This window comes from Sebastes fasciatus, chromosome 7, assembly GCF_043250625.1.
Source record: "Sebastes fasciatus isolate fSebFas1 chromosome 7, fSebFas1.pri, whole genome shotgun sequence".
Classification (NCBI taxonomy): Eukaryota; Metazoa; Chordata; class Actinopteri; order Perciformes; family Sebastidae; genus Sebastes; species Sebastes fasciatus.
In genome coordinates this window covers 32144305-32159084 of record NC_133801.1, presented here as the reverse complement: position 1 = coordinate 32159084, position 14780 = coordinate 32144305, and the positions used below count along the sequence as shown (strand labels likewise).

Below are 14780 nucleotides of genomic sequence, written 5' to 3'. Positions count from 1 at the left end.
TTACCGCGACTCCTGGCTTGAATGCAGAAATAGAAGCTACGAGGGCTTCTTGTGGGAGGTCCCTTAATTATAAATCACAGGGACCACAAGGATAAAGAGCAAGGGGAATGTACTAAAATTGATTACGGAATTTGGAAACTGAACCAAAGAATGATTAAAAAATGTATGTTTTGGAGAACGGTAAAGCTCTAACGATCACTCTTTCCAATGTGGGTTGAAGTTCATGTTATATGAAAATATCTGAAAACCCATATTTGTTTTTTTATTCAAAGAAGAGATGTCCAGATTTTTGTTTTTCATCAGCATTGCCTCCAAAATCATTACTACCTGCTCTCAAACAACTCTGAGTATGACATGTTTAATCAGTGGCCTCGCAGCATCCAAGTATGAAGTAGTTCTTTAAAGCCACTGCTCTCTGGCCTCTCTTGGGCCTGCCTGGAGGCTGCAGACGTGTGTTTGGCGGGCCATGTGAGAACAGACTGCTCTTACTCAGGGTGCCAGCTCTACATCCAAACATCTCAGCAAGACATCTGATGACTGCCTTTTTTTCTCTGCAGATGAAATTCCCTATGTCCCCTTTTCCACAATTCTGTCCAGAAAAACATAATATTATGGGTATTGTGATTATTAATTCAAATGTTTGAAGTGTACGGATTTCTTTTTCCTCTGCAGGTCACCAGCACAGCAGCCTGTTATTATTCTAATATAGTCTGGCTCCACAGTGCTGTGTCTGTGATATTTTGTCACTTTCTGCTATACATCATTTGGTGTATGGATGACTTTAAAATTGGATGTGTGAGGGGGAAAAGATAACTAAAAATAAGGACTTAAGCCTATTAACAGCAATCAGTCTTGTAATTCAATATGCAAGATCTACTGCAAAGAAAATAGGTCATCTTTGAGAGAGGAAATCCAATACGACATGAAAAACAACATTTTAAAAACCACGAGCTGCGTTGTGGAATGTGTTTCATGGGCCATTACTAATTCTATTCTCCATTATTAGTTTTCAAACTGTGTCCAATTTTACAAGTTTTGTGGATGGTGTAAAAGTCAAATATAACTGTTACTGTTACAAATATAACCACAATACCAAAATAGCTTGCTATCCTCTTTGCATCCTTCTATTTGGTCCATTTATATGGCAAATGATGTTCTCCTGCACCATTTTATATCAGTTTTTACACTGTGGATTGCAAGCAAGCATTCACTTAAGAGGTACTGTTACATTGTACTCTGCCAGAGTATGTTTTATTACAAATGTGTGAAGTCTTTGAGCATAGAGGCTTTTGATTCCTGCAAGAAGAGTAATACAAGATGTCATTAGGGATAATGAGGCACATCAGCCAACCTTAATATCTCCAAATACAGTAAAGCAAAGTCTGGTCGTCTTGGCCTTGAGTGCTATTTGCCATTCACTCTCCTATGTGTTATTTCACTTATGAAGCAATGAAGCTTTCCAGTTGGCAGAATCTCGCATTGGGGAATAATTTACACCTCATATCATTGTGGTTTTTGGTTGGTTTGGAGCGTGTCTCTGCTAAGAATTGTCCCTCTGTCTGTTTCGGGGGGTCGTTCTGGCTCCAGTAGAAAGGCGAGAGGGGGTCTCCAGGCAGCTGAGGGGGAAATGAGCCCCGACAAGTGCTGGCATGAGTGGCGGAGGTGACATGAGCAGGGGGGCTTCCTCGTCTGTCTGTTGGTCTGTCCCTCTCCAAATTCTTATCTGATCTCACTTCATTTCTCATTAGCTGGGTGTGAGGATAGGCCAGACCTAATTTTTAAACCGGCCTCCCCCATGTTCGCGACAGAATGGGCCGCTTGTCATCGCCGCAGCCCCCCTTGGCAACATGAGACGGACGGTGATTGCTGCGAGCATACATTTTGTCATTTTTTCTCTCTTGAAGCTGTAAAAACAAACTTTTGCATCTATCAGTTCCTTCGACGCCCAAATTGCTTCCCGTCTCGGTGATGTCTTGGCAACTTTTTGACTAAACACATCACTTCTCTTGAAACAACATTGGTGATATTGTGTAGGATTGTTATGCTTTGGCTAGGATTTCTTCCTGTGTGCAACAAAGCTAATCCTGCTAGTCTTTAGTTTAGATAACTACAGATGCAGAGGCTTTTTTAAGTGGTGTAACATACAGTGCCACTCAAACATGTTCATTATTTCACTGAATTCTTGAAAGGCAGCTTAGTTGAAAGAGATATCTCAGTGAAGTGGCACTCTGAATCAATTCTCCATTCCTGCCAACATAAAAGTAACCAGTCAATGGGGAAAAGGGAATACTCATAATTGCCCTGGAGAGAAAGTATAAATGATTGAAAGAACGTATTTCTTTCACACTAGTCCCTCAGTCTCCACACTCTTTTTTACTATACAGACCACCTACTGGTGACCACCAGGTAGGTGCTAATAACACTGATTCCAATACCTTGAGCCATGGTGTCCTTGAGCTATACTTACCTGATGAAAAAATGTGGCGTGCAGTGTAATAATTTTCCTGATCCAGAAACGTTCATAAAGCTCTCTGCAGTATAGTCAGGATAACGATCTGGTGTTCATAGTTTAATTACAGGAGTTGCTTCTGTTCTTTTGTTCTCAGTGGACTTTGGAAAGCCTGCAATGCTGAAGTACGTCTTCCTCTTCACAATATCAGCCTTTATTCTTTTGTGTGTTCAAGAATACCTACTTTACATTGTAGAATAGACCCGTTCCTTCATAAAAAATGAACAATTATTTAGAAACTTTCTCTCAAGTTGACAAGAGCAAGCATGGTGGCAATTGAAGCAGAAATAAAATTGGTAAATGATAAGCTCCATTTTTTTTATTTTAACATTTATGTTTTGTTGCTCTGCTCCTTCAGAAAAGTTTCTCCTCTCAAAGTTTTAGCTGCAAGTCTTACATGTTGACCACATACTGTATGCTAGCAGTTCTTAGTGCTTAAAGGGGAACTACGGCCATTTTCAAAATACATACGTTATTCCTGTAGTGTAAGACAGAACAAAATATTAGTAAACATGAACATCTCTGTCGCAGATCCAAAAACTAGGGTGCTAAATTCATTGTCATTGTCTAAATTAATTGTCTATGGAGCAGCAACAGACTTTATACCCTATGACATCACAAGTTTGAGACTTACTTCTCTGGTTTCTGGCTTTAGGAAAGAGTATGGTCACAAATATTGATTACACTTTCCTAGGGCATGGAGATAACATATTCAAATTCTTAATTGAGGTGGTGTTTCCCTTTAAAAAAATGCTTTTTGACTTCACCCCTACTAAAGTTCTGCAAAACCGCCATGTAAAAAGCAATGATTTAGTGAATGAAAGCAACATCTGCTGCTCTACTCTCGCTCTACATTGCCATCTTTTCTTTCTGTAATGAACTTTGCTAACTTCTCAAGTAAAGCTTCTCCAGGGTATCCAAATGACACTAACTATGCTGAGGAGTGAAATTGCCATGTTCAGACTGGTATTTCAGTACACAAACCATGTCATCAATTCTCACCAGACATTTCCCTGGGGATGGTTTGTGTCAAATGAAATGTTCACTTGTCTGTTTTGATACCAGACTGGCCTGTGTCCCCCGTGAGATTGGTTTTGCTTGAGGCGAGCTGACTCTGTTTTTGGTCTCTTCTTTTTTATTTTTCCTCCTGCTAACTACCAAGCGTCGCTGTGGCTCTGCGGTATAACAGTATTTTCAGGGAATGGTGAAATTGCAGGAAACTGGATGTGCTACTTAATGTGCTTGCAAATGTAATACTTCCTTGAACACTTACTGCTGGGCCTAGCAGGGGCACTGAAGCGAACATAAACACTGATGTACATCTGGATAGAGTGTGGGTGTCCAGGTCAAAGTTGCTGCGCTTGAGACAGCCGAGCGCATTTTATTGTGCTCAGACGTCCATCAGCAAATCCGCCGCTTTTCTCACTTCCACCAGCACAGGAAGGGGAGAAAGCTGTGGTAAAACTTTTAATGTTATATGGTTGAATACAGAAGCTGGGAGGAAATACTGCTCATTAGTCGAAAACCAAAGCCGTGGGTGTTCGAACACCAAACTGTGAAACAGAATAAAAGGACCACTGTAGTGTAAATACTGCATTTGGTGTAGAGCTTTGATACTTCTATATAAAATGTCAGAAAGTAACTGAAATCTGTATGTCCATCACTGTTTTCCAGAGCCCAAGGTGACATCTTAAAAAGCTTTGGTGTCCAACAAACAGTCCAAAACCCAAAGCTATTCAACTGAAATGATATAGAAAAGCATCAAATCCACATTTCAGAAGCTGGATCCAGAGAATGTTTGACATTTCTGCTTGATGAAGGACTTAAAGGGTATATCTTCTATCAAAATGTACAGTAGATATTCCAGCAGTAGTGTGATAGCAGTTTGCTTTGGAATAGTTTCTTTTGATTATTATCAAAATTCCTTATGTTTTATTTAATATGTTTATATTATATTTTTGACCTGCTCAAACTTTTGAAATATGTAAGATTTTTGCTTTGTCACACAGATGCAACCGCCAGCCAGTGATATTTTGTAAAACATGAAATCAGTATTCTTTGTTGGTGGCTGTCCATTATGTGGGTAAAGCAAGCCGTGTTTACAAGACTTCAAGGTGACTGTAAAGGGTCAGTACAGGCTGTGATGTAGCCCCTCGGAGTGTGAGAGATGAAAGTCTGCTGGAGGGGTTTCCTGCCCACATCTGGTAAGGAAGGAAGATAGGCTTATATGGCTTTCTCAAGGGACAAGAAATTTCATTAGTACAGTCTGTGCTGCAGGTGAGGCGGACCTCGCACTGCCTTTAAGTTTCTGGTGTAGTGAAAGGAGAGAGAGAGAGAGGGAGAGACGGAGAAAGAAAACAGTCAAGAGTCTCCAGAGGGACAGTCTGCCTCTGGCAGCTGTGACAAAGCTCCGACTCAGCAGCTGGATCCAGCTGTTGATCCCTCCTCTGACTCTTAGGGGTGGGATCTCCTTCTCTCTTCCTGTCCCTTTGTCTCCTTTTGTGTCCCTTTACTCTTTCTCCGTGTCCGTCCAGACTTCTTATCTCTTCCCACTTCCTTTTCCCACACTGCTGTGTCCCCTCTGTGATCCAATTACACCTCTTCACTTCCCCCTCGGTTTCCCTCCGGAGCGGTGACATGCTGATCGGAGCAGGTGAGAGCAGCACATCTGCCTGCCTGGAGATGCTCGGGCCTCCCTGGGGTGACGCGAACACACTGCCTTGTGGGTCCCAGTCAGTCCAGGCCCAGGCTTATCCAATTTGGTGATGCAAGAAAGAAATGGGTGTAAATTACCAATAGAGTGAAGTCAGACTGCAGGTGTGTGTGCTTTCGCAGTCACGTTGTCACAGTGTTGCGTTCAGGCTCAAAAGGGAGCACTTTTGCTTGACCTTAGTAAATAGAGACAATTATTCACTTTGCCTCCCTCCTCCTTTGAGACAACTGAATGGGAAGGGGGGAGCAGACAGAAAGGCTCGCTGTGATGAGGGCTGCCAGGCCTTCTGTTCTCACAGCCCGCGGTCCCCCTGCACATGTGCGAGGCAGTTGGCACCGCTAAACAAGCTGGGCATCAGGAAGCATCATCTGCTCGTGATATTCATTCTGTTCCAAAGCAAATCTGTGCTAAATCATCCATCCAGTCCCCTGCTGTCCATCAGAAGCCACCAGACTGGAAAGCAGACGCTGAGTGACAGCTTGCCAGGTAACAAAAATCAGTAACCAGGAAACTAGGTCCCAAACAAACTGCAACACATCATTTTTCGGGGTGATGATGAAGTGCAGGTATTGTAATGGTAGATAGTCAAAACGGCCTCTTCCTAGAAAAGCATGCACTATATATACACAGCCCTAAAATATCTTAACCACTGAGCAATTTGTCTCCATATCCAGAACTTGACTGTTACAAAGAATGCATCGCTTTAGTCTGCCAGAAACCTCAGCCCCCCCTTTTGCTCCAGCTTTGCTGCTGCTATGACTGCCAGTTGAAATAACGATTGAGGAGAATGTTACTGAGCCCAACAAGCTCATGGAAAGAGTGGAGCGTTCAGTTACAGGGCGTGTGGTCAGATCGTCCTATTTCTGCTCTCAATTAGATCAAGTTTGGTTTACGACCAGGTCTGATTGGGGCTGTGAAGGTGGCTGAGCATAGGGATTAGTCAATATATCAACTCCCCATGAGAGAAATAGGTGATGGTGTTTCAGGACAGAGGTGGTAAAACGGGGAAACATGCAAAATACAAACAAGGCCAGAGGAAAAGATTCCAAGGCCAAGGCTATCTCTTTGTGTGGTCAGGAAACCTACACTGACACTGTTAGAGCAGGATGTTTTGCAGATGCTTGTTAACAGTAATGACGCTCTCAGCTCCTGTGTGGACCAAATTAGTGCTTAGGGCCGGGTATATTGAACTTGACCAGGCACCATGTACCAAAAATGCTTGCACAGATTTGTATTTCCCCTTACTTATTCTCTGATCGGACAATTTTTAGATTTAAATTATTATTTTGACAACTTTAGCCAGCATTTTATTCAGCCAGAGTTGTTGTACGGCTGCTTGTTTTAACCCTCTAAGACCCACAATAGACCCGTTTTTGTCTTTTTTAGGGAGGTACAGGGGGGTACAGTATATGTCACATAGAAGTGGTGTACATCATCTGAAAACTGCGAGCCTGAAGATTAATTTGAGATGCAGCTCAGCACTGTGTGTCAAGTTGTTCTAGTCACAAATCAGAAATAAATTGTAAAAGTGTATAAGGGCTTAGAACATAAATTTTTGGGTTGATACCATTTGTTACACACATTTGGTGCTAAATTAATAATTAACAATTTTTTACCAATCGGGAATTGATTAAAATGATCAATAATCCCTCTAAAATACCACATTAAGTCCCCAAGACCTTGAGGAACACCATAGAAAAAGCCATGCTGTGATTTGGTATCAAAAACTTTTGACATTTTCAGATTTCTGCAAGAATTGCATTTTTTGGCGATTGGATGGTGAGCACTTCTGTTCTGAAAACTGCTCAGAAACCCCCTTATTGTCAATCTACCTAGGGAAGCCATCCATCTTCTGAATGCTCTAGATCTCTTGTTTGTGGTTTTAAAGTTTCAGGAGGCTGTGATTATCCTAGAGGTCACAAGAAGTTATTTTATATAGTGAGGTCAAGTTATAGGTACTATGGGGTCTAACATCATCACACATGAATACAATTGGGCTCAATGAATCCACACAATGTTTAGGGACTCCAGTATGCAGAAATATTCAAACACATAATTTTTAGAATAGGCGAAAAGCTGCTTGTGATTATCATAAAGTGGGCATGTCTGTAAAGGGGAGACTCATGGGTACCCATACAACCCATTTTCATCCACATATCTTGAGGTCAGAGGTCAAGGGTCACCTGTGTAAATGGCCATGCCAGTTTTTCCTCCCCAAAATTTAGCCTATAAAATTGGAGCGTTATTTAGCCAACCTGCGGCAGCCTTTGAAAGACAGTAAAGTTGGTCGGGATCGCGGGTCTCAGAGGGTTTAAGACAACATTTAACATTTGAGAAGCTTGGTACTTTTTAATGTAAGAAGTTATTTTCTTACATGAAAAAAAGTTTTTTCTTGAAAAACACAATTATAGTCCTCAAAGTATTAGTATTTTGTTATCGGTATTGATATTTAGATATTGTACTTCAATTTTCAAACGATATTCGGCCCTAATAGCATTGAAATGATAAGCTGACTTATGAATTACAAAATGTATCAACAGCAATTTTACTAATTGATTAATGGTTTTGATGATTTAATGGTTAATGGTTATTAATTTATCAAGCAAAAATATATTTGCTGGTACTCATATCTGGCTCTATTCTAGTGAGTGAGTCATTTTTTTTCAATCTTTGTAAGACAGAGAAGAAAATAGCAAAAGGGAGCGAGCGACAAACCACACGGAGAAGGAGGTTTGTGGGCAGAGATGCTCCACTTTTACATTGTGGTTACCCAACGTTGTCTGTCTTGGCTTCAGACAGAGAGGCACCCAGGCCTGCTCCAACCAGACTCCCAGTCTGTGTGTACTGATGCTCCATGGTGGTCCACCCTAACTCTGCTGGTTGCATATCTTGAAGCCTTCGCCACATCTAGCAGAAACGCCCCTCTTGTCATAAGGGAGGACATCTGTTATGCCTTATCTATTCTAAGGTAATGCGTTCACCCTGCAGATTAGTTATAATAAGGAGACAACTGCCTAACTCAACGCTGCCTTCCTCTGAGTGCTAGGAGGTGATTTAAAGACTTAGCGGGGAAACTAATTACCACAGGGTTGCGTACCTCATCAATAAGGCTAATTTGGTCTGGTGCTGCAGAGTTTATGTTGAGAGTGGTGTGCTGCTTCTTTTAACCAGCGTGTTGAAAGGCCAAATCTTTGTTTAGATTGTTGTGTATAGCCTGGTGCTGTGAGGAGCCCAGAGGCAGCGTGGGGAGCAGTGGGACTCTCTGCTGTAATTAGGCGGAGCTGGTATGCAGGAGAGCAGGACTCGAGATGTGTGATGTGGTATCAGAAAAGAACAGAAGAGAACAGAAAGCCAGGGACTGGGGTGTGGGTATATGCGTGTCTTGGTGTAGACGGGGTTTTTAGGGTGGAAGAAATTCTCTAATCAGTGCCTTGAGGAGGGTTCCTCCCAGATTGCTTCACAAATGCGTCTTGTGAGATCCAAACCATCAAGACAGGAGACTTGGGAGCGGGGAAATTTATGAAGCACATATGATTTTGGATGCCCACTGCCAAACTAAAATGATGCACATCAGTGCTCTGCACCACCTTTTCATTCCAGCATAGGTTGGAGGCTGGACGTGCATCCGATCTGATCCAATCAGGGCAGAACCATATTGAGTTGCAGCACCTTGGAATGTGAAGTCAAAAGTACTGACCCGTCATTTTTATGTTTTTACTGTGAGTGGCCTGTGCACACTGTACAGAGAGGCCCTCTTTCAGGCGAGGCGGATCACCCTCATAGGATGCATGAAAAAAATACTTCATGGTTAAGAGCCCAGAAAAGTATGTATTGTCTGCAGCGGCAAAGTCAACTCACCACTCAAATTGATGTAGACAAGGAGCCGGTCAGCGCAGTAGCTGGGATAATGGAGAAACAAGTTGTTGATGCTTTCAACAAGCCAATTCATCAACGCCAGGGCTGAAGGCATCCAGACATCTGGTTTCAGGAGCCGTCTCCAGTCAAACCTGGCTGTGTCTTTATAGAGGATCCCTGGAAATGGTGCATAGTGTATTCTATCAGATCCCTGAAATACAAAAGCATAAAATCCCAGTGGCATTTCTGTCATGTGCTATAGAATACTGTATCATCTCCTCTGGATTCATCTGCCTTTTTTTTTTTTTTTTTACAACCAAGCAACATTTTGAATCACCAGTGCTTCTCCAGTAACAGAAAAGTTTCAGAGGTTTATTTTTTCGCTTCATAGTTTTGAAGGGGCTTGAGTACGACCTTACCCTCATGTGGTCGGCGGTGGATACTCACATGTAATCTCACTGAAGAGGTCTGTGGGGGTGTGCAGATGTGAATGGTCTTGGTTTGCAGATCTTTGGTTTGATGCCTGGAGAGAACAGAGGAGTCACCTGCTCCCAATTTTTACTATCAACAACTTATTGCTTACAGGACCTGATTAGCCCAGACAGCGGATCTGGTGATTAATGTAGCAATTTGCCTTTTGTATGTGAAGTCACGGCATGCTGGAATAACACTAGCTCATGCAGTCAAAGATCTGCCTTGGATTCCGTAGTTTGTCTTTTTAACTCTTTGGTAATTCAGGAAAAGTCAATGAATGGCTGCTTGATTGTTTTGTTTCCTTCCTGCGTCCCATTCACAGCTTTCGGGTACTCCCACAGTCTTCTACTGAGCAGGTTTTGCTCAAGGGCACCTAGGTTTTCACAGATGGGAGAGAATTATTCAAGTCACATTTTCACTGCCATTTGCCCAGTTCCTTGGTATTGCGAACTGTCACACGATGGTCTGTTGGTCTAACATCTCGACGATCATAGTCTCCTGACAGATTGGCCAACTTTGTGAATACAGGACGCAGGCAGTTTCATCATCACACATATAACAAAGCTTTGATTAAAAATAAATACTGTTTTCAACCCAGGGGAAGCCAATGAGTGATTTTTAAAGTTGATTTTGACAACATCTGAAACGTCTCCTGGGATAAATCCAGTGGACGTGCAGTCTCCAAAGAAAACAGAATGTTTGATAAGACAGTTGAGATGTTGAGTCTCTTACTTGCTGTGCTGCATGCCATGGTAGATGATACCCTCATGCAGAAATGCTCATTTCATGGTCATGATTTCATGTAAAAGCTGCCACATTATGATTCCAAAAAATATAACCCTCATCAGAGCATCCATGGTAGCTCTCTCTGCTGCATTAGAAATGTCACTCATCAGGGTGCCTGAAAGAAATTAAAATGTCTGACAGGAAATCTGACTTTAAACATCCTAACTCTACCCATATGCAAGCACAAAGCATTTCATTATATTACCACTACAGTATGTGTAATTTGAGTCTTGAAGCTTTAGTTTGAGAAGTTAAATGCACCGTCACAATACTTTGGCAGTCACCTTTTTAGGGAACAATAATGTAGTGAGTAAATCATGACGATGCAGGGAAAGATGAGAAAATAATTAGGCTCCTTTTCTGGCTTTAAACTCATCCAGTTTCACTCAGCGCTCTTCCCCTGTCACCATTTCTGTCATCGCTGCTACTGCACCATTTTTTATTTATGGGCCTTTCCATGTTTTTTTACCTCAAGCATACTAATTCTACACTCTAATAGGCTTAGTTGTATCTGTGCCATTTTTATTCTCTTATTACTGTGGAACCATCTTTTAACTCTCATCCCCCTCAATATGAAATGAACTGCACGGAAGTCTTCTGCTCCTGTGACCTTCCTACCTTAACAAGTGGCAACGTTTTGTCCTTTGAGAAACCACATCTCAGAGGGTAGAGTCAGTAGAAGTTCTCTGTCGCCTCGTTTTTCTCTGCTTGAGTATTTCTGAAAGGAGGTCTTTCTTTGGGAGACTCCTCCGAGCCTCTCTCCCTCCTGCAGTTCTGTAAATGACTTGTAAACAGGCTGTTTAAGTGTGAAGTCACCCTATGCCCTGTTGCTTCCGCTCTTTATTCATCACACTACGACACATACACATAGAAGTATGGTGAATGTTTTTGCTAAAGAGCCGGGGGAAGGGCACCACTGCTGTTATGGGACTGGGCCAAGTTCTGACACACTCTGCAGAAAGTTATTTGTGCAGAAGAGATACAACAGAGAAGTTATTTAGAAAAAAACAAACACTTTTTTTTAGTCAGACCAGTTTAAATGTAGTTTGTGCTTGATTATCCATGATTTAAAGCTCTAAAATAACACAATTATTTGATAATGGCATTTCAAAAGTGACCATGGCCTATCTCTACCTGCAGCTATTCATGATGTGTAGTTTGAGTTTTGAGATTCTAAAATTGGTCAAAGAAGTAAAGAAAGATATAAGCCATGAAGATGCTGAATGAAAAATTGAGCAGAAAAAGCACTCTGACAACAAATGGGGAATGCGGAAGGAGGATGATTGAGAAAGAAAGCAGATGCTGAGAGGGAAAAGGAGGAGATCTACCTCATGCAGTGAGTGTGCGAAAGTGGCGTGTAGATGAAGCTCAAGTGGTGGTTTGTTACCATGGCAATATTGGGAAACGAGGGAGGTGTAAACAAGAAACCCCATCTATTTCATGGGACAGTCATCATCCGACTCCCTGTTTTTATATTGTATTTGTGGTGGAGTTTTTACATGCTAGGACAGTCCCTTAATGAATTGTGGAGAGATGAACTCATGAAACCTTGAAAACTCAGCTGGTACAAACACTGTTGTTAGACTGTTTTTTCAAGGTACTGGTCTGTTAAGGGTTAAGCTGTCCTTTTTCCAGAGTTCATCACTGTTTCTTTTTGGACTGTCCCGCTGTCTCGGCTATCGCACAACATTATCAACACATTCTGGGGGTCTGGGGAACATGTAGCAGGGTCTTAGGATGTTTGTTTGGAGATAGAAACATCACGATCTCTTGGCTAGAGAAGGTACATTTATCCTGGTGTATAAACACAGAGTATAAACTGAGCTATCAGATGAATCTGTATTGTATATCAACTGAGGTTTTCATTTGGAGGGGGAATCGGGGGGGTAGCAGAGGACTGGATATGTTTATTCAACATGTTCGCCCTCCTCAACCCCCCCACCCTCGCATGTTGTCAGTGGCTGGGCCTCTGCATCTGTCATGAAGGACAGACATGGGGGAGAGTTCACAAGGCCTTCTCTCTCCCAAACGCCAGCTCTGCTCAGACGTCTTTGTCCATGCTTTTTGTCTCGCTGCAGGGGACTTCCCTTCGGCCTGTCCCTCTCAGCTCTCCTGGGTTCTGATAACACATCGGAGGCATCCTAATGAAGTGCCAGCATGATTAGATTTAATGTGCCCTTCTTTTTCCACTTTGGGAGGAAAAAGCTATCAGTCTAAAAAACACTTCCCTTCAGAAACAGACTTATCCCACACCTACTGGAGCTGCCAGACTGTTCAACTCTTATCTCCCACTATTTAGCCATGTGAAGAAACAGACACAGATCTGTTATCTCAGACCGGACAAAGCCTATGTGGGCACTGTGGACAACAATGTAAACACTCCAGGAGAGCTTTCATTGGACCGATGGGAGTCGGTCTGAGCAAAGAGGATGTGTTTGCCTGAAATCTACATTTTGGTGAAATAGTTAAAAAGTAGAGCTGTCAATTGATTAAAATATTTATCGCGATTAATCACATGATTGTTCATAGTTAATCACGATTAATCACAAGTTAATTGCATGTTTTTTATCTGTTCAAAATGTACCTTAAAGGTCAGATTTGTTTGAGGTACTGCATTTAGCATAAAAGAATATGCTCAAATCATGACATGGCAAACTCAAGCCCAACAAGCAACAGCTGTCAGTATGCTGACTTGACTATGACTTGCCCCAAACTGCATGTGATTATCATAAAGTGGGCATGTCTGTAAAGGGGAGACTCTTGGGTCACCGTAGAACCCATTTTCATTCACATATCTTGAGGTCAGAGGTCAAGGGACCCCTTTGAAAATGGCCATGCCAGTTTTTCCTCGCCAAAATTTTGCGCAAGTTTGGAGCTTTATTTAGCCTCCTTCACAAGCTAGTATGAAATGGACACAAATGGATTCTTTAGGTTTTCTGGTTTCATATGATGCTAGTATATTCACTCTAGCTTTGAAATTGAGCCCGCTACAACCTAAAAATCACAAGTTGCGTTAATGCGTTAAAGAAATTAGTGACATTAAGATGAATTTGCATTAACGCGTTATTATCGCATTAACTCTGACAGCCCTATTAAAAAGTTATAATAAGTATTGTTAGTCTAATTCACAACATGTGGTTGCATGGTTGCAGAGTGGAGAGACTGTAGTTTCACCCTATATGTCAAAATTAAATTCTTGTGTTGGGTCTGGTTACTGACAGGAAATCATCACTGCATGACAGGAAGTGATAAATGGAAGCGTATTGGAGAAAAGAGATTTTTTTTCGTAAAAGCACAACGCTGCAATCTCCATTGATGCTGCAACCTGTTAACCACCATGAAGTAGTTTGGGTCTAAGGACTGATTTACTTACCGATGTCACACTCATGAATTTAAGTTATAAAGTAACAAGTAATCATTTATATAGTCCGAGTATTTGGACGAAGCAACGTGCAAAGTTTCCTAGAAGCTTTAAGATTTTCCCCTCTTTAAGCCGAAGCACCTACATAACTAAATAATATCTGTGTGATGCATTTAAAAATGGCTGTAAAATATAAAGACAAATAGTGTTTTGTAAGGAGACGAGAGAGATGAATTGTGCAGCAGTTTGCGTGCCAGTGTGTTCTTTTCCCAGTCTGGGAAGGTGGAACAAAGCTGCAGGATTTGGCCAGTGTTTGTGCAGTAGGAGAAGGGTGCATCAAGATGAGGCCAAAGCACACAAGCTGAAAAGATTTTTGGCCTGGACATGCAAGAGACAATGCTTCAATCACAGCAGATCCATACCCAGAGACCTGTGGGATCTGAAAGCAATCCATGACTTAATTGACCTAAATCTTCAGTGAGTGTGCTTATGATTGAGTTGAAATCATAAAATTGGCCTGCTAATGATATTATATGACAGGACAACTACTTAAAGATGGAAGCTCACTGAAGGAAATTAGGTTACGTTGATGCAAAGCACACACTTCAGCAGAGAGAAGACAGCTAAACAGTGTAAATTCATTGTGACGTCTGTAGATGTTGCTATGTCTCCGAGTGGCCAGTAGGGGCTAGAGCAAGCCCTGGGGCAGAGCGCCGGGCTTTGAAGCAAATTTTCGTAGTGGCCAAACGGTGGAATTACAACTTCTGGGTCCATCATGTGATGCCATTGGGCCCAAAAATACTTTTTCCAATAGACTTACATTGGGAAAGAGACTTCTGTAAATTGGCGGATATTTTTTTTTTTTAGGTAAATCAACTTCCCAGTAGGAATGCTTCAATAGCCCTTATTTAAATCAGATGCTAAAAGTTGTAAAATGCAGCCAAAATCCAGAGTTATTTCTCTTCCTCCGTTCATGTGAAAGAGCCCCAGACCGAGGCTGGAGCGAGGGCTGGGAGGCAGAGTTAAAGGAAATGTTAGTGCGCCTGCTCTATAGAGTGCTACAGGAATGAGTCCTGAAACCC

General features: G+C 41.9%; 1 protein-coding gene across 1 annotated transcript in view; it reads left to right on the top strand.

The window, feature by feature from the left end:
* Nucleotides 1-14780, top strand: part of LOC141770621 (protocadherin-16-like) — an 89557-nt gene that overhangs the window by 8705 nt on the left and 66072 nt on the right. The window lies entirely within an intron of this gene.